Source organism: Ambystoma mexicanum, chromosome 2q (assembly GCF_040938575.1).
Source record: "Ambystoma mexicanum isolate Mex_15411 chromosome 2q, UKY_AmexF1_1, whole genome shotgun sequence".
NCBI lineage: Eukaryota > Metazoa > Chordata > Amphibia > Caudata > Ambystomatidae > Ambystoma > Ambystoma mexicanum.
In genome coordinates, this window is record NC_090924.1 from 1,129,332,431 (window position 1) to 1,129,352,232 (window position 19,802).

The window sequence follows — 19,802 nt, forward strand, 5'->3', positions numbered from 1 at the left end:
CATACCATGCAGGGAGGCCCCATCTCATGGGACAACCCCAACCCCCGTCACGGCAACCTGCAGGCAAGCCCCGCATCATGTCCCCCCCACACCTGTGACAGCAACCTGCAGGCAGGCCCCGCCTCATGGAACACACCCAGCCCCCTGTCACGTCAACCTGCAGGCAGGTCCCACCTCATGTCCCCCTCCCACACCTGTGACGGCAACCTGCAGGCATGTCCCTGACGCATGGAACACCTTCAACCCCTAACAAACTGTGGACTGATGGACATAAATGCTGCAGATGTGAAATGAAATGCCACCACACGCTGCACACTCCAAGTGCACCTTAACACCCATCCATTGTTCATGCACACCACAACTTGCCACATGCCATTGGAAAACAAACATGACACATGCATGCATGTGTGCACACACATGAACAACATAGGCCAGCATCATTGACATAGAACAGAGTAAGCAAGAATGAAACTTGGACTAAACCATCCAGACCAGACACCACTTTCATTTAACATGAAAGAATATATTTTAAAAACAGTATTTAAGTCATACTCATTTAAAAAATGAAATTAAAGCACCATGAAATGAGTCAATAAATAAGAATGTCAAAAAGCAAAAACATTGGATATGAACAAACTAAAAATGAAATCAAAGATGTGGTCTATGTCCATGAATGTAGATAAAAATGAAAACACAAATGAAAAGAAAACCATTACTTCATGGTGAACATAAAAAAGCTTTGAAAAAGCTAACTATATACAAACAACCAGGGTCCATTGTCCTAAACCATGTGCAAAAATCCAGAAGTATAAAATCAGAAAAGAACTAAAAGTGGATCAAAGTCCAATAACTTCAAATCAAAAAATAAATAAAGAACTATATACAATAGCAGCAGGCTAGTCCTTCGACTCACCATGTCCCCTCGAAGACTCCGCCAGGGCATCATCGAACACTTCGTCCACTTCCCCTAGGCGGGCCTCAGCTGTCCCCTCGAGGGCTTTCAGGGACTCCAACATGCTACTCCAAAACTCCCTGCAAGTCTCCTCGAGGACCTCCGTCCGCCGCTCTGCCCGACGCAGTGTATTCTCAGCCCTGGTCATGGTGAGTCTAGCCTCCCGTGAACGCTGCCACGCTGCCACGCTGCCACTCTGCTCCGATCTGCTGGCCAAAACGCTCCAACGCGGAAGTCATCCTTCTTGTAAGGTCCACGTTTCCTACTGCCCGATGGGCGATACCTGCCTCTCTTCCATTGGAAGCCCTGAGTCCTGTCTCCTAATACGCTGAGCCTGCCGCTGCCCAGTATCCGCATGCCTACGCCTCAAGAACATCCTCCAGGATGATGACAACACCCGGGGCCGTCATGCATGTGCCCTGCTGCTTGGTGCCTGTTCTTCCTCCATTGCCACATGTCCTGTCGCCGGTGACCACCGCTGCTGATCCTACTTGGACTCCCGAATCTGGCAGGGTTGTGATCCCCACCAGAGTGGCTGCCGGGGTTTGGACAGGTGCACAGGGGGCCCTGGTGGTATCTCGGCTGGAAGACGGCAGGGAGGACGACTGGCGCACAGAGGAGGCAGATGAGGAGGGGGTCCCAGCGTCCAGCACACGTACCAATTCGTGACCAGGAATTGAGCTAGCCAGTTAATGAGGTGACAGACCTCATTGTGATGATGTGCAAGCCCCCGATTGGAAGTCTGCACATCATCACGAAGGGTGCCTGTACGACTTGTGATATTGTCTAGCAACGGTTCCACCCTGTAACAAATTGCTTCATCCGCAGTTATTGGTGTATCCGTTTGCGTGGATACACCTGCCACCTGTGGATGGGTCTGCCTTGAGGCATACCCGCAGGTGCATACAGGTGCAGTCGCGGTCCCATGGACAGGATTAGGCACAGGCACCTCCACGGCGACCTGCACTGCCTCCGGTCCCTGGACTGCGCCAGTCACACCTATGTCATCACCCCTGCCGGGCCCCATGTGCTGGGCTGATGTGGCCTGCTCCTCCTCTCCCTTCCCCGCTAACCTGGATATCTCCCCACTGTCTTACGCAGTGTCTTGCCCCTGTGTGGACTCACCTGTCCCTTCCACTGCAGAGGAGTCCTCCACCACCTTCGCCCTCTTGCACCTACCCTCAGCAGCTGTGGCTGTTGACTCTGACACGGCACCAGCCTCCTCACTCCCGGAAGATGACAGTACCTTGGAGGATGACTGGGCCTTGCGTCTATGTCTGGAGGAGGCATCCCTGCTACCGTGCTCCACAGTGCCTTCTCCGCCCTCTTCTTCCATCGTCGATGTGCATAGGGAAACATAGCACACAAACATCAGTGTACTGAAAACATGTGTGTTTGTCACAATCCTAACGTACATCAGTGGCACTGTCAGTGGTCACAACCATCATCATCGTCCACTACACACAGGGAAGTGCTATTCACACCATGCACAATCATCTCTGTCATTCACAACAGACACGCATCATGGGTCATACACATCTCATTCACACACATCACCTGACAGTCATGAAGCAAGCCATGGAGCTATCACATCAGAGTGCATTCAATGTCAAATTGACAGCGTGAGGCAATCACACAATCAAAAACTCTAGTAACATATATCCCAGTCACACACTCACTACTCAGACACATGCACATGTACACCATGCATGCCCATGATATTGATGAAAGCACACATGTGCAACACCACTCACATGCCCCTTGTACAGACACATGCATGCAAGCATGTGCATGTCGCTACATGCCTGTGTGCATCACGCATTGCAACCCAAACACCATTGCTGTCACACATGTTTGAACAGACTCACTTACAGCACTGTCTGGGACATCTACACAGACATCTATACAAGAGGCATGCCAGACATGAGGCCAAGGTGCACACAGCAACCACACATGAACATTCACATGCACCATGGTGTACGAGAACACATGGAGAACACATGGACACTTACCAGTTGACTCAAGGCGGAGCTCCAAATCCCAGACCTGGGTGTACAGCGCTGGATAGAACCTCTCCAGGACCTGATAGTTGTCATTGGTCAACCAGCCCTGGTGCCTCACTTGGTCCTCACCAGCCTGGTGGAAGCACTGGGCCTTGTTGTGGGTCCTGGCCTTGAAGTCCTCCCAGCGCTTGTGGACATGTGTGTAGTCGTGGGGTGCCACCCCCTCCACGTTGATGGCACCCACGTTGTCTGCCCAGATCCTTATCTGTCCTTACTTGCTGTTTTGCGATGATCCGTGGAAGAGGGCATCAGGATGCTCCACCAGGATGTCAACTTCCCTGGATGAGAAGCTGACAGCCCTCTGCCTCGCTGCCGGGGGGTTGCCACTTGCCTCAGGTAATGTTGGGTCAGACATGGCAAACCCCTGAGGCAGGTGTGGGTGTGCAAGGTGGTCCTGGGGCTGGGTTGCGGAGCAGTGGTATGCACATCCTCGGAAGTCTTTTGGATCAGCAGATGTGGTCACAGTTACAGGAGCACTGGCAATGGCTGTACAGCAGGCACCAAATTGCAGGGCATGTGGGTAGCAGGTACACAGAGTGGGCAGGCAACAGCAGATGGCTCGTAGGAGGCAGCTTGGGGCACTTGGAGGTAGGTAAATTGGCTGGTAGGCAGGAGCCTGGGTCTTCCGTTTCACTCGCATGGTGAGACGGAAACAGAGTGACACAGCGCATGCAGAACCAGCGCGCGCGTTAGCGTGGATTCAGAGGAAAGGCCCTAAACGTATAACTTAGGTGACATGTATTGAACGTTGGGCGTGAAATTCAGGATCGGGAAAATGTAGTGCGTAGGAGAGCAGCACACACTTGGCGAGTTATAGTGGACGGACATGTGGACTTCATTTCCATGAGATCTCTTCACTACGTGCAAGCCTCTTGTTTTGGTGGGGGATTGCTTCCGCGCACACGCGTGTGTACTTTTGAGGCTGACGGAGAGTTGTGTATGCATTTTGCAATCTGTGGGTGCCCCGTGTGTCACGTAACCCCTTATTTAACTTCATTGTAGCTTACGTGTCCTTCGCGTATTTATTTTTTGTGTTGCTGGGTGACACAGCGTACTGCATTAGATTTTTTCTTTACACGTGGGCTACCGAGGGGTCGCATACACGTTTCATATTTGGAGTGTCTGTACATTACGCTTCCCATTTATTTTTTCTCCAGGGGTTACATTGAGCCTTTCTGGGGCACACTGGTACGTTTGACATCACGTACAGTACCCTCTCACTCAAATTGCCCAGGACAATCGATAGCTGCACCTCCCATTGCACCAATCCATCTGTGCCATGACTGGGAGGGCAACCAATGGAAAGGGAGGCAAAGGTGGCTGGGGTGGTGGAGGCACCCGAGGTGGAGGAGGTGTGTGAGGTGGCACAGCGCCTGAGGTGGCGTAGGTGTGTGAGATGGTGGAGGTGCCTGAGGTGGCAGAGGTATGCTAGGTGGCAGAGGTGTCCGGCCCCATGCAGGGAGAGCCATGAACCCCACCCAACAGGGTCAGGAAGCTGCAGGGGCAGCTGTAGCAACCACCACCCAGTCTCTGGGTCACCCAACCATTCCTGTGGTGCTCCCCAACCCGGTCCATGGAGACGCAGGGGCAGATGCTATCCGTGCATCGAAGGGGAAGGGAAATGATGTGCAGCATGACGGCACCGGCACCCATGTACAGCCACCTGCAAGGGCACCTACAGTCACACCATCATTGTGTGATGCCACAGCCAAGGCCACCAGTGCTCCAGCCCCTACTAAACCCAAATGGTCCCAGCCACTCGGGGTCTGCACAGCCTCGTAAGAAGGCAAAGCATGCAGCAGGCAAACAGGCTCAGTCCCAAGGCACAGCACAGGAAACCTGCACATCGAGGAAGAGGAGCTTTAGTGATAAGGAGCTCCAGGTCCTCATGGACTACATTCATGTACACCAACACGACATGCTTGCGCAGACAGGGAGCACACATACGCATGCCCAGCATATGGCCCACTGGCAGTGTGTTGCTGACCTTATTAACGCCTTGGTCCATGAGAGGTGCTTAGCTACTGACGCAATGAAGCATTGGTATGACCTCTGGCACCGAGCCAAAGGTAAGATGGGTGCCAACAACACCTCTACTCTGGTTACTGGAGGTGGGTCACCACGAGAGGAAGAAGAACTCACTCCACAGGAGGAGATCATAGGTGGTATGATTAATGTGGAGCAGATCCAAGGCGTGGGCAACATGCCAATTTATGAGGGAATGTCTGGTAAGTGGTGATGTGTGTGTGTGTCCTGGTCATGTGTATGTTGCTTGCATGAAGTGTGTTAGTTGTCTGGCCGTTCTGGCTGCATTTGCACGACTGCAATGGGTGAACCATGTCATGGAGGACTGACACGTGCTTGTTGAACTGCAGACTCCATACGCACAATGTGCTGCACACTGTGACAAACCCCATCACCACATCTGCTCACTCCTTCCATGTCACTCTGGCCAGGCTCTCTTCACCCTCTTCCTGCTCCAACCTGTGATGGTAGATAGCCTGTGATAACCTTGCACTCCAACTGGCCTTCTCTCCGCACAACTCTGACATCTCTGAGAGGTCACCCTGCCAGCTGCACCTCCTCAGGGGGATTCCTCCTTTCCTCTCATTCCCCCAGAAGCTCACTGTCTCCAGAGGACTGGTCATATTTATGGTGGGATACTGCAACGCCCTATACCCAGATTCCTGTGCCTCTACCCTCTTCCCTCTGCAACTCATCCTGACCTGGGCAGTGGGGAGTTTACCTTTGTCTTGGTTGCAGGTATTGTGTCTCCCTAGGATTGTGATGATGGCACTGGCTCCCAGTGGCTACGACTGTTCATTTTCAATCGCTCTGCATTGTCCACAGGGCCTTATGGGTCCTGGTGCTGCAGTTCCTTCAACTCCATCTTCCACATTTGTTTCCTTCTCATGGTATTTGATCATCCCTTTCCTACTCCCTCAGGGTCAGTTACTTCTCAGAGCAATTAGTTGGTGGTTGACGTATATCTTCGGCTGAGGCCTCCCTCTGCTACAGCCTCCCTGCTTCAATGGCACTGGACGTGAACCTTCTCTGGGTCTGGGGGCTCATATGATCCTTCCTCACGTGTTCTGCTTTCTCTGCCTCCTCTGCCCTGTTGAAGACCTGGATGACTGAGAGAATGCACTAGTCACCTAGGCCCACACTATGATCTCCGACACGGACCACTGAGCCACTAGTTTTAGCCATGCACTGCCTCCCTGCCATACTCCATACTCGGTGGCTCTTTACAGTATCCCTACAACCCTCTAGCAGCTATTGACAGCGGATGTCTGCACATAGACTTCCACCAGCCCACCGCATTTTCATTGATGATAATGTAGTTGTATTTAATTGGTATGCCATGCCCATGTACTGCACTGCCCACTCTCACTTCCAACCCCAGGTCTCACCTTCACCATGCCTGTTCACTCGCGTGATATCAATGTGAGCTGGCCTCATGGGATGGGTGTGTCTGGCTTCACTCTTTTCCACCACCCATGCATCGTTGCACCGTGTGACACCTGTGGGTATTGAGTTTGTGATTTGCATGTGATGTCGCAGCCATTGTATATGGCTCTGGGAAAATAGTCAGCAAGCCACATCTCATGCAGTATTACAGATCAGGCATGGCTATGGTACATGGCATATGTGTTTTTGCATCTGTGATGTTGGTGGATGAACTATGCCAGTCAGGTGCTCATGTGTGTAGCAAGTGCTATGCACCATGCACTACAGGTTGTATTTTGCCCTTGCAAACAGGTCCATGGCTTCTTTCACGCTACCCTTCACTCACATTGACACTGCGTAGGTGCGGGAGTTTGTGACATGGCAGGTTGATGTGTAGCATGACGACATTGTGATGCCTATGTGTGTGGTCTATGGTATTTACATGGCTATTCATTTATTTTTCTGTCCATTTGCAGGTGACGAGGCACTTGATGCAGAGGAGGAGGTGGAGGAGGAACAGGATAGTGAGCCACGACCATCCACCAGTGGAGGACGTGGTGTGGTAACCCAGGAAGTTCCACTGGTGCTACAGGCCATCCTGGCCCAGACTCAGTCTCAGTCCGCCTCCGAGGAAGCCTTAGGCTCTGGTGGTGAAACAGATATGGATACCTATGTGGTGTCACAGGAGAGTGCATCGACTGTGGGTGCTGTTGCATCCCAAGCGTCTGGAGAGGGGGAAGACACCTCACAGGGCCAGTCAGTGTCGGGACGTCCGTCTGTGGTGGTTACAGTTGCAGGGTCACGCTCCACAGTATTGACTCCTAGTCCTGGGGCATCATATCAAGGGAGGGATGCAGTCCTTCAGCCACAGATGGCTTCATCACATCAAGGGCCAGGTACCCTTGATATGATATGATATGATATGATATGGCATTTATAACGCGCCTATACACAAGTGTTTCAAGGCATGACGAGGCAAAGAAGGGGAACAAAGGGAGGACGGACAGCGATCCTACTAGGCCAGGTGTCATTCAGCTCGCGCAAGTGCATGGGAAGGGAGCAGGGACAGTGCAGTACATGGGAATAAATAAACAGTAAGTGACGGCCAGCAGGTGCCAAGTGCAAGGGTAAGTGCAGACATCAGGTGTCAAGGGACCATAGGGATACAGAAACAGTCCCCAAGTCTGTGGTTTGGCAGGCGGGCAGTGCAGGAGTGTGGTGCTGGTGGGGGAGAAACCTGGGCCTAGGCAGGCATGGGGTCCGCCAACATGGTGGCCGTGTGTTATCTGGTGATACTGTGTGGGAGCAGTCCATGTATGCTGTTGCACAACAACAGGCTGCTTCACATGAGATGTTGGCTCAGGGCATGGATAGGGTGGCCAATTCCATGATACCCCCAGCAAGACAGGTGGAGCACCAGCAGCAGGCATTGCGGTCCACATGCCGCTCCCACAGGCTGGACATGGTGGCCAGCAATAGGAGCCGATGGGCAGAAATGAGGGCTCTGCGTGCATCCTTGGCTGCAGAGGGTCAGGTCAACAGGGAAGCCCTGAGGTCAGAGTATAGGTCCCTCAGGGTTACACTGACTGCACTCGAGGTATCCAGCAATAGACAGTCTGAACAGCAGGTGCAAATGATGACTTGTACCATCACAGAGGAACTGCGTGCTTACCGTGAGGTGATGCATGGAGACCTCCGGGTCATCCTGTTGCTGATGCAAGAATCTCAGTCTCGCATGGCCACTGCCATGGAGGACCAGACCAAGGCTTTACATGGTTATCCTCCCTTTCCTGTACCACATTCTAATGCAGCACCAGAAGGTGGTGACATCAGCGACGGGTCTCCCATTCCATCATAGCCGTGCTGCCCATTAACCTAAGGAGGGTTCTTTTTTAACATCCACAAATGTGGGTGTTGACTTGCACCCTGCACCTCCTCCCTCCTGGGTTCCCCCCACACCCGTTCGCAATGGGCATTTTTTATTTAATTATTTTTTTGTCTATTGTACATTTATGTGACAGTGTGTTGCTTTGTGTGGCAGCCGAGGGCATCCACTGTAGGTTCCAGCTGGTTCCATAGAGGCTTGTCTCATGTTTCTGGGTGTGCCTTGGGTCCAGACACATTTGCCACTCCTGCTTCCCCTTTCCATGGGCTTGCTATGAGTGCAGCATGTGAAAGTAACATACACAGTGGCATTGGGCTTCCATTCTATCTGTGGCCAGTCTCAAGTCTGACCTGTGTATACACCCCTAGTGGGATTCATGATTGTTTGTCCAGTGCATGGTTGGCATCATTGTATGTTTGTACATTGAGATGTATCCTTTGCTCATGTTCCATCTTCATGTATTGCCTTGACTGTCTCCATTGTTGTTAGCCTACATGCTGTATGCGCTTCCCTGGCTCCCTTTGGTTATCAGTGCTACTTGAATTTATAAGGGTGGAATTTAGAAGGGTGGCATGTGCAAGTCACAACACATTGATGCACATGTGCATTTGGGTATGGTCAGACAGATTAACTCTAGGGTCCTGGTTTTCTGGTTTGTTGTACTGGCCAATTGATGTTCCTGTATACATGATTATATTGATGAGGGAGTTATTTCTGAACTTTTTAGGTTGTTTGTTGCACGCTTTGTGACATTAGTGTTATGTGTTGGCCATTTATTTCTCTGTTTGGACATAGCATGCCATGGCATGGTGTGTCAAGCAGGTGACATGCAGTGTGGGAGGGTTTAGGTGACATACCGGCATTTAGATGTGTACTTTGTCATGGTGTTTGTGACATACTCCATCTTCCATGTTTCCCTTTTGTGCACATCAGATTGAGTTACTTTTAGTACTAAGGTATGCACACAATGTAGCACTTCCGAGGACACATTCTCAGGGTGTTAAGGTTGGGACAGATGATTGTCCCTTTGTCATCATCGATTGTTACCTGAAATGTGCCAGGGCTGTGTGCACTCCACAGTAGTTGGATTTTAGGTGAAACATTGTGGCAAAAGCTGGGTACGGGCAGCCTTGCCACGTGCCCTTTCCCCTCCCATGCACAGATGCCATGCATGTGGTTGGGGATGTGGGGGCACCACCATGTCCACCGGTACGTCACGCCATGTTGCAACGTTGTGCAGGACACATGCTGTCACAATGATCCTGCACACTACAGGTGGCTCCTATAGTAGCTCACCACCAGAGTGGTCAAGGGAGCGGAAGCGTGACTATAGCACTGCGAATGTGTACTCCACATTGCCCCTAGTTGCAATATCGGCTGTGTTGTATCTTACCTGCGGTGGTGTGGTGGGGTTCCGTATTGGCGTCATCATGTAGGTGCTCAGAGGGTAGGCACTGTCCCCTGTAAAACTGAGATGGGTTGTCAGTGGTGTGGGTTTGTCTGTATGAGAGATGCATACATTTGCAGGGCCATTTGTACTCACCAATGAGCCATGTGTTGCCATGCCTCCCAGCTTCCAGGGCCCGGTGTAGAGGCGACATTTTGAATATGAAATGGGTGGACCCTGGATAGTTGGCATATACAGAGGTGATGATTCCCTTGCATCACATCCAGCCTGCACGTTGATGGAATGCCAGTGCTTGCGATTGCGATAGATGTGCTCTGTGGCCCTAGGTGGATGTAGATCCACATGGGTGCAATCGATGGCACCAAGCACTTTAGAGAAGTGTGCCATCCCATAAAAGTACTGGACCATGGCCTGCCTTTCTGCGGGTGTTCTGGGCATGTATATGTGCCTGCGGACAGAGGGGCATGCAGTCATGATTTCCAACACCTGGTGTAGGCAGCGTGACTGCGTGGCTGTGAAATGCCCCCAACAGTGGCAGTTGTCCGCAGAAATGACCCAGCGGCCAAAAAATGCAGCACATTGAGCACCTTTTCCAAGGGGCTCAGTGCTTGGGAGTACAGGATGAGCAATGTGAGGTCATCTTCCCACTCCATGACCAGGTCTAATATGATATGAGGTGGAAACCTATACCTGCCATAGACCTGGTCATCAGGCATCCCAAAAAGGCCGGTCCTGTGTAAAAATAAAATGCATGCCCTGGCTATCCTCCTACTCCTGTGGAGTCCCACGATCACTGCTGTGAAAAATGGGACATTCATCGTAGCTGTATAGCCCGTTGGTTTTTCACGCGCCCTTTTTATTTAGTGCGCAGTGACGCTTACGCCTGCTTTTGCTTGGGGGACGTGTTTGCGGATTAGCTCGTCTTTTTCCGCGCGCAGGAGAGCCCTTTTCAATTCCATGAATACGTGTTGTTAGCGCGCATGTGGACTTTGCAAGTATTTTACAGTGGTGCTTCCCACGTAACACCCACATTTACGCTTGTTGTTCAACATTGCACGTGTTCTGCCCCCTTTTTAGGGGACTGTGCATTAGACGGTATGCGCCTTCGCTGGGTGTCTCGCCCAAGGCATTCATGGTGTCGTAGTGACGTGTTGGACCTGTGCGGATTCAGTGCAAGTCTCCGGTAAGCTACACGCTATGTGTTCCATGAATCAACAAACGGGAGCTTGCGCGCGTTTTGCATGCAAGCGCCTGTTTTTCAGCGCTATTTTATTCTATGAATCAGGTTCCAGGTGTTTATTTAGACTCGAATCTCACCATAAGCAAACATATCAATTCACTCGCCTCCTCCAAGGCCTACACAGCTAAACTTATTGCCCTCAGTCGCCAATTTCTCACACCTCAAAACTGTATCACACTAGCAAGAGCACTTATTATGTCTAAACTAGACTATTGTAACATACTCCTACTAGGCATCACCAAGAAAAATCTAGCTAAATTGCAACTACTGCAAAACAAAGCATTAAGAGCAGCACTGGGCATCAAAAAAAGGGACCACATATCACAGACAAGGAGGGAAGTACACTGGTTGCCTATACAACCCAGAATATTACACAAAACACTCACCACTACTCATAAATGCATTACCCAAAATGCCCCCATCTACCTTAACTAATGTCTCACTTCAAATCAGCCATTAAATCCCTCAGATCCGACTCCAGCGCCCACGTACTCATCCCCCGCTTCAAGAACACAAGGACAGGTATCTCCAGCTTCCCAGTAGCAGCGCCCAGAATCTGGAACTCACTTCCCTCCAACATAAGGAATGAGCCCTCCCATATTCATTTTAAAAAACGGTAAAAAATCTGGCTTTTCAATAAATTCTAACCCTCCTGTTCAGAATGTATTGAATAACTGTTTACATAGTTTGTCAACTGAAAATGAATGTATGTAACCACAATATCTAACTGCTTTGCTCTAACACTATGTCCTTGTAACCAGAAAGTACTACTGTAATCTTGTAACCTACGCCGTGATACCCCAGGGTTTGGGCGTATAATCAAATGTAATAAATAAATAAACAAATAAATAAATAAATAAATAAATACATAGAGGAAGAACTTGGCATTAAGTGCCCAAACCAGGCAAAGTTGTCCTCCTGCATGACTTTTCAGAGGAGGTACCAATCAGTCCTCATGTTGCAAGATGGATCGGCGTGGCATGTACAGGAAAAACAGATATCCTCCATCTTTAGAAGAGACTTGAACCACCCTCACTAAGTGAATGAACAAGGGTAATGTTGTCCTTAGTGTCATACGAGAGGGTCATATGCAGATCCAGGGACCATGATGCAGATTACGTGGCCATCTGGAGAGACTTCCCCTCTATTCACTTTCAACAGAGGAGGCCACCAAGATTTAAATATCTCACGTGCCATTTAGTCGAAATGTTCTTCCCAATCATCACTTGCAGAAAAGCACCAGGGGTGGAAGGGACTGATGGTGACCAAGTCTGATATTCTGTTGAGAGTGTTGGTAAAACAATCACTCCCCAGCAGCACTGCTTCAGATACAGTTCACCTGTTTCAGAAATGGCAGAAGAACATAGCAAGTTCAAGACTCTATTGGCGGGCTGCCTCGCCCTGATTTCTTTATACTTACTACATAGGCACGTGCGTTCACATTAGTTGCCATCTTGTTACACATGGATGTCGTGTGTTGCCTTGCAAAAATCTTAGTAAAAATAAAATGTAATAATAAAAAAGGCACCTCCTTCATTCACACTATACTCCATTCATTAGAACTGGATGGAAATGGTGATGTGTTCAGCAGGTTTAGTCACCTTACAGTAACTCTCAAAACAAAGTAACGAAATATGTGCTTCCCTTTTGTGAACCATCAAACGTGATGCGCCCTGTGCTCCTTCGTGCGTCTACATCATCATTTGCATTAGCTGCACTTGGCGTATCACTTTACACTCTCCTGGGCAAGAGCACTTTCGTACGTATTTGCTCCTTGTGGCTGTGTGTGTGTGTGTGTGGTGTGTGTCGTGTACGTGTGTGCGTGGGTCTGTAATTACGCCGTGTGGACCTATATTTCACACACGCGACGCGAGACACTTTTACGTGCGTATGTTATGAATGCACGTTGCGCAGTTTTCTGGTTTCTGAATGCGACTAGAAAGCGCATTGCCAATTCCCTCCTCTAGCTTCACATAGGATCTATCATCGTGCTGCATAAAATAGGACACACTAGTATTGCAATGAGCACATACACTCTTCGGTGACTGGCATGGAAAAACATTTCCTGGCATGCGGTAGTGAAAGTTTACTACTCTGGCGCTTGTTGGACATGTTGAAATGTTCTCTTTACAGTTGTTGCTTCTGCTGCTGATTACTCACCAGTGAGTTAGAATGATTCAGGGAAGTGAGGGCAAAAGGAATGAGGAAAGTGGGCTATAAATCAGTGGGAAGCTCACTAATGAAATTTGATGTTGCACTGGAAATGCATCCTGCCTGCAAGGATGTAACGTAGGCCCTTGTTCACAGACCATTTTCCGATGGGGTTTTGCCATTTTAAAACGTTTCTGAGAATTAGGCCCTTCATCTTTTAAGTCAAAATGGTCACTGCACTTCCCCGCAGTATGCTCTCAGATCTAGGAAGATGGATTAATTGCTAAAAGGGTATTGTCCCCCTGTGTGGTATAGTGAGCGGGGTGTTGGGACACCCCCGCAGCACACCCGTGGAAAAAAAAACTGGAACAAAAAAAACAGGGGCCCCCCCGCAACACCCTGCTCACTATACTACGGACGTGAAAGGGAACTGGCACCGCAGGGACACAGCGTGAATAAAAAGGTAAGTGGGGTTTGTTTATGGTGGGGATGTGGGTGGGAGTTTGTTGATGGTGTGGGTGGGGGTGTGTCATGGGTGTGTTGTGGGTGTGGGTGGGGCTGTGGGTATGTATGTGTGTTCGCATGAGAAAGGTGCAAACCTTTGATGGTTCGCACCTTTCTCATGCAAACTTTCCGGCCACGGCAAAATCAGCCGCGGTCGGATCACATAGATCCGCTAAAAGTTTCACATATTCCTGTGTCAGTACGAGGGATACCTGCAAGGCCATCTTAAGGAATTTTGGGGCATGGGGCACAGGCTCCTTTGGGCCCTCCCTCTGAACCAAAGAAATGATTGGATACAGATCTTGTCCACACCCTCTCCCAACCCCCATCAAAATCACCACAGCTTGATATTCTGTCCTGCAGCAATGAACGTATGCATGTGTACTCCCTGGTCCCCTTACCCTCTTCAGACTTGCTGTAATCAGAATAATAAACAAGAAGCATTTGAAGGGCTACAATTTAGTCCAAAACAAGTGTACTTATGTTCAAGCCGAGGTACAGGACACATTTCAGTAATTGCAACCACGAGAAAGGTGTAGTTCAGATACAGGGCACAGATAAGTGGCCGTGAGAAAAAAACACACATACCCCATTATCGACTGAAGACTCACTAAATGTAAAAGTGCTCAAGCATGTAGAGACATAGCAATTTAGAAGCTATGGTTGTCAAGTGGTCTTGCCATTATTCAGCAAAGAAACACATTTACTTTGAGGTATGCAATATATAAATGTTCACTATTATGATATACAATGCAGCACTATTACAGTTAAACCATGACTGAGTCTTTTTGAAGAGCATACCCTCATAACCAACTGGCTCTTAGGGACTGACAATTTTCAAAACTTTACACACTGGCAATGTTGACAGGTTAGGCAAAACTAGATTAAATGTGCTGCCCAGGACAACATGAAATTGCTTAAGAGGTGACGCTAAGATTTGAGCCCAATTTGCAATTTGTTCACTTGACCACATTGCTTTCCAGTTCTTATCTAAGAGCAAAGTGCAATTATTTGTGAATGTTTCACTTTCATGAACTAAAATAATACCCAATTGTTTTAATTAATGACTTGGAAAGAAAACAATTCACATAGTAACCCTACATGACAACATTTAAAAGCAAAACCTTATAGAAACATTTCATGCAAAGGGACAATCATACTTACTTTATGGTCACGATCACCAAGGTAAACATACAAACAGTACAATATTAATTGATGTGAGCTTCAACAGTTTCATTACAGATTTCCAATTGTATTTAAAGCTCCCCCTATTAGCACTGTTTGCTCCTCATTGGAGTTAGCTGTCAGTTTTAACAACCCTCATTTGGAGGAACAAAAATCTATACCTTCACCAGTCTACTGCAATGTTACTTTGTATAGTTAGCGTGAACTGGTGTTGTTACATTGTTGTGTGCACACAGTCTTACTATCTCAAAAGTATATATACATCAGAGATGGAACGGCTGAGCTGACCTTGGTGGAAAGTAGTACTGTCATATGGCATATGAACGCATATATCTTTAACAAGTACTTAGCAAACTGAGATATCTTCTGAGTAATCATGGCACCCACATTTCTCAATATGCATTTCAACTTTGGGTATGGCTAGTGTAGACCCTTAGTGAATTAAAAGAAACAATAAAGAGACACACGAATTACAAGAAAACACAGTTTTAATGCAAATGCAAAATACCGGCCAGGTCAGTCAGTCTCCTGAGACTGGAAAACTGATAACTCGATCCGCCCACATTGGGCAGTAGTATTTAAAGGCGAAAAACCACAACATTACAATACATTTGTATACTTTCTAGACATTAGGTGTAAGCACATTCTACCATCATATTGGCTCCTGCCTGCTCAGATCAATTAAAAGAGAAATGGACCTGCTCTAATTGGCTGCTGCAGCAATATTTATCATTCTATGTGCATCCCTTCGCAGATGACCTTACATGCAGTCAGTGAGGAGAGTGAGACCTGCCCCCATAGCAACAACTAGATATAGTGATATTCCCTCCTGTGTAACCAGACATATTGGCATCCCATGCTATACCAAAAAAGTGCTGCACTCCCATGTAAAAACATGTCCTTGTTACTATTGCGTACCCATCTGCATATGCCAAGGACACATACCGTTATTTCATAGTGTAACTCTTGGGAAGGTTTCATCAGAAAACATAATCGAGGTGGAATCCTTTGGAAAATGACTCAAATATATTTGTGGTGCCCGGCCAACCCTCCACTTACTTGGCAATCCAAAGACTCTCTAGGATGTGGCAGAAACAAAAAACAATTCAGTAAAATGGCAGACATACACAAATGCACATCCCAATAGTATTCTCCAAGCCTATAGCTTCTCTTACATCTGGGACGTTGGACATGCATATTTACCCACGTGATCCATATATCCCCCATAGAAGGGTGAGAATACTACAGGAGTTGTGCTATTGTGAATGGACAAACATTGTGTACTACAGTGATCACAAATAGTATTGTAGGATTAATTGATCTGAGCAGAATGTACTTGTCATCAACAGCCTTGCAGCAGATTTGGGGCCTCAGAGTGCACAATAAAACAGCCTGGTATGTGTAAGTGCTAATTTATTTTACAAAACTAAAAGGACTGCTTTCAATCATGTGCCCCTTTGCCCTACAACAAAGACGTCTCTGGATACCTGTTGTAAAGGTTGGTGCAAGAATATTCCAACATCAAAAAATGTTGACACAAGTAAAGTCACATGAACCTTCTCATACAACATATGCCTTCCATTTCAAAATGAAACATGATGAACTGTGGGTATGATTTGCAAAAGGTTTTGCAGAAGTAAGTTTATCTAATGCCTTGAAAACAGTTAGGTGTGCAGGGTAAAAGTCACAAAAGGGCATATGCCTGAATCACAAAACAATTTGTGTCCATGCAATGTGTACACCTCTTGACAGACTTTGCATCAGTAAAAGGCACAGATTGCACACTCATACCGAATAAATTCAATAAGTCAATGCAGTCAGCTTTCTAGAGTGGGATTTGAATGAATTCAGTTGTGTTTTTATCGAAACAATTTTCCCATCCAATTTTTAACAGCACATTTTTGTGGGTGTCTGAAGGGGAGGGTCACTTAAAAAAAGTATGCAGTGATTATATCGAATACAAAACAAGTAATGAATAAATAACGAATGAAAAAACAACTGATACCAAAATAAATAATATTGAAAAAAACTAAAAATGGGGTCACAAGAGGGAATAGTGGTTTTGGGGATGGGGAAAAGTATTAGTAAAAAGGGGGGCTTTGAGGAGAGCACCCCCCAAAAACAATGAAAAATGAATTAGTTATTTTGGAATTAGTTATTTGGTGTTCGTTAATTTTTCATGAGTTATTATTTCATTAGTTATAATTGCATGTAACCCTTAAAAAAGTATACATTCACAAAGATGTAAGTAAGAAAGCTTTCAGAAAAGGTTTGTGCTAAGGTATCTGCAAAAACTCATGGCGCTGCGTTTGCACCTTGATGTGTTTGCATAAATGTTGTACGGGAAGTGTGGTAGTAAAATTCCGCCTTACAAATTTGGATAGTGGGATGTGTGGCTAAAGTTGAAAGATGTAAAATAAACAGTGTTGCCGTGTGACAATTTCTTTTTTAATTTGTGAAATAAAATGTTTTGTTTCTCCGGAGAATGTGTTTGTGCTTAAAGAGGCACATCTTTATTTATGAAACGGCGCCATTTTGACTTTCTCCATCTGTCATAAGGCATGCCTAGATGCACTCATTTTCAGACGAATGTTATGACTAACGTTTTTGGAAATCGGCTGTTGTGTTTTTCTACATTCGAATGAATAACCTTTCATAAAATACTGCAGCCAAAATTAAAGTTAAGCATGGTTTGCTCTTTCTACTGAAGCAAAAGGTTTCTTTTTTTTCAGTTGTCAACCTCTGATAACATAAAAGATCTGCACCATCAATACCACAACGAAACCAGCAATCTCCAACGGACCCTAGCTTCAGCATTTTTGTGTATGTAATTTATTGAAAACCACTACAGGCAGAACATAGCATTCTAGTTAAAAATAAATCATGTCCAACTAAGTCCGAGCAAAACATAAAAAAACAAAGCCTTTTATGACATTGCTGGGAGTCACTTAATGATAGAATGATATTGAGAAATATGTGAAAAATCCTTCTTCAGTGGCTACAGCATAAACACATCTACTATTTGGCATAGTCATCTTTGACTGACACCTCTGCATCATATTCCAAAATCCCTTCAAGCATCCACGTTCCACCTCAAATGCACCAATCATGCACATACACCAACATTATCAGACATTACTACCCGGCACGCGCTGTGCACCGGGAATACAATGTGTGGATTGGCTCTTTTCCGTGCCATACCACATGGTATTCCCGTGTACGTTAGTGTGTGGCAGGTACTCTGTTCCCGGCGAGGGGCATGGCAGCCCATTAGCCAATGAGGAGGCTCAAAACGGGGCAATCCCTGCTCCAAGCCTCCCCATGGCTGGAGCTGCCTTCGTCCCACGCCAGGGACTCAGGTACGTTTTTTTTTCCCTCCGCCCCCTCCCCCACAAACTATACCCTCCCCACCCTCCCAACCCCACTTACCTTCTTTTTTCTGCTTTTCTTGTGTGCGAACGTGCTGGAAACACTTCTGTACCCAGCGCGTCCTCTCCCGATGGCCAGCATGGAAAGGGAAAACGGACTACATTTTCCCTTTCCCGGCGGCCATTTTTTCAACTTATTTTTTTTCTGTTTCGAAATGCGGCTACTCTCGGGCATGTAACTACACCCCGGGGGCATTATCTGGGGTGGTATTGGCCCATCGCCTCAGGTCTTATTGCCACAACAACATTGCATTAGAAACCATAATGGTACATTCTGTTTGGCTCGGCCCGAGCCATGTTCTGGAGTGAGCAGGGAGCGCAAACTCACCATGCTAAGAGCCTTAGGACTGGATGGGTGGAATTTGCAGGCATTAGGTTCCTGAAGGCCTCTTTAACCATATCCCTTTGCTCGGGCTGTTAAGTCGTGCTTCCAAGCATCTAATATCCATGAGTTTTTCCCTTGTGGGCAATAAGTCTTAATCACATCTCCTTTTACAATAATGCTTGTACCATTAGCAGATTTACTGAAAGAACATGCATAACAAAACAATGAGTGAACGTTACCTATATCACAGAATCTACACAAAGGGCCCGATTCATGGAAAAGTGCACATTTTCTCCACAACTGCTGCTTGCAGAGAACGACACTGTGTGTGCCTTTTGCACAGAATAAAAAATACGTGCATGCGTATTCATGGAATCTACAGCACAAAGTAACCATATACGTAAGTCACACCCAGAACTCCCCGACACGCCCCCACATGAAGCATAAGCAGCTAGAACAGCTGCATTTGCTTGCTCATCCAGGCATGACTAGATGCACCTTTCAAACAGTGCGTGGGTTGCCCCCGCAAGCAGGATTGCATCTCGCGGACCCTGCACAGGGTCCACTGTAACTGTTGCACCGCGACAACATGCGTATGATGCTTCATAAAACTCAGAAAATCTGCATACAAACCCCTGTAAACCATTCCTGCACCCTACTACACCACTTATGCGCACCCCTAAGTTAGATCGGAACCCCATCTGCATGCACACACTCCTAAATTCAACATGCAATCCTAACTCTGTGCAGTGATTCCTATGTGCAAGTGTCTGTGTGCATGCCTATGGGTGGCGTAGAGGTCAAGGGATTTGCGTGGCCATTTCTCTGCCGAGAGACTGCGCAGGTGGTGCTGTGAATACATGTCATTTGGCGCAATTATGTGCTCACTAGGGACTGCCTGGGGGCTGTCCCTCATAACACCCACTTTTTTGCAGGTTTTCCCCCATTTTATGTGTTCCACCCCTTTCGCCAGCCCTCTGCACAACCCACGCCCACGCTCTGCGTGGTCTCTTGCGCAAGGAAATCGATAGCTCACAGAGACGTGCTGAGCCTGCGTGAATTCCACGCAGCCCCTGGAAAAGTACCATGCATTCAATTTCATGAATCGACTAACAGGATTACGCACACAGTTTGGCATGCAAGTCCCCTATTTCCCATGCAAATAATTCCATGAATCGGGCCCAAAATGTTTTGTTTGAGATGAACTAGGC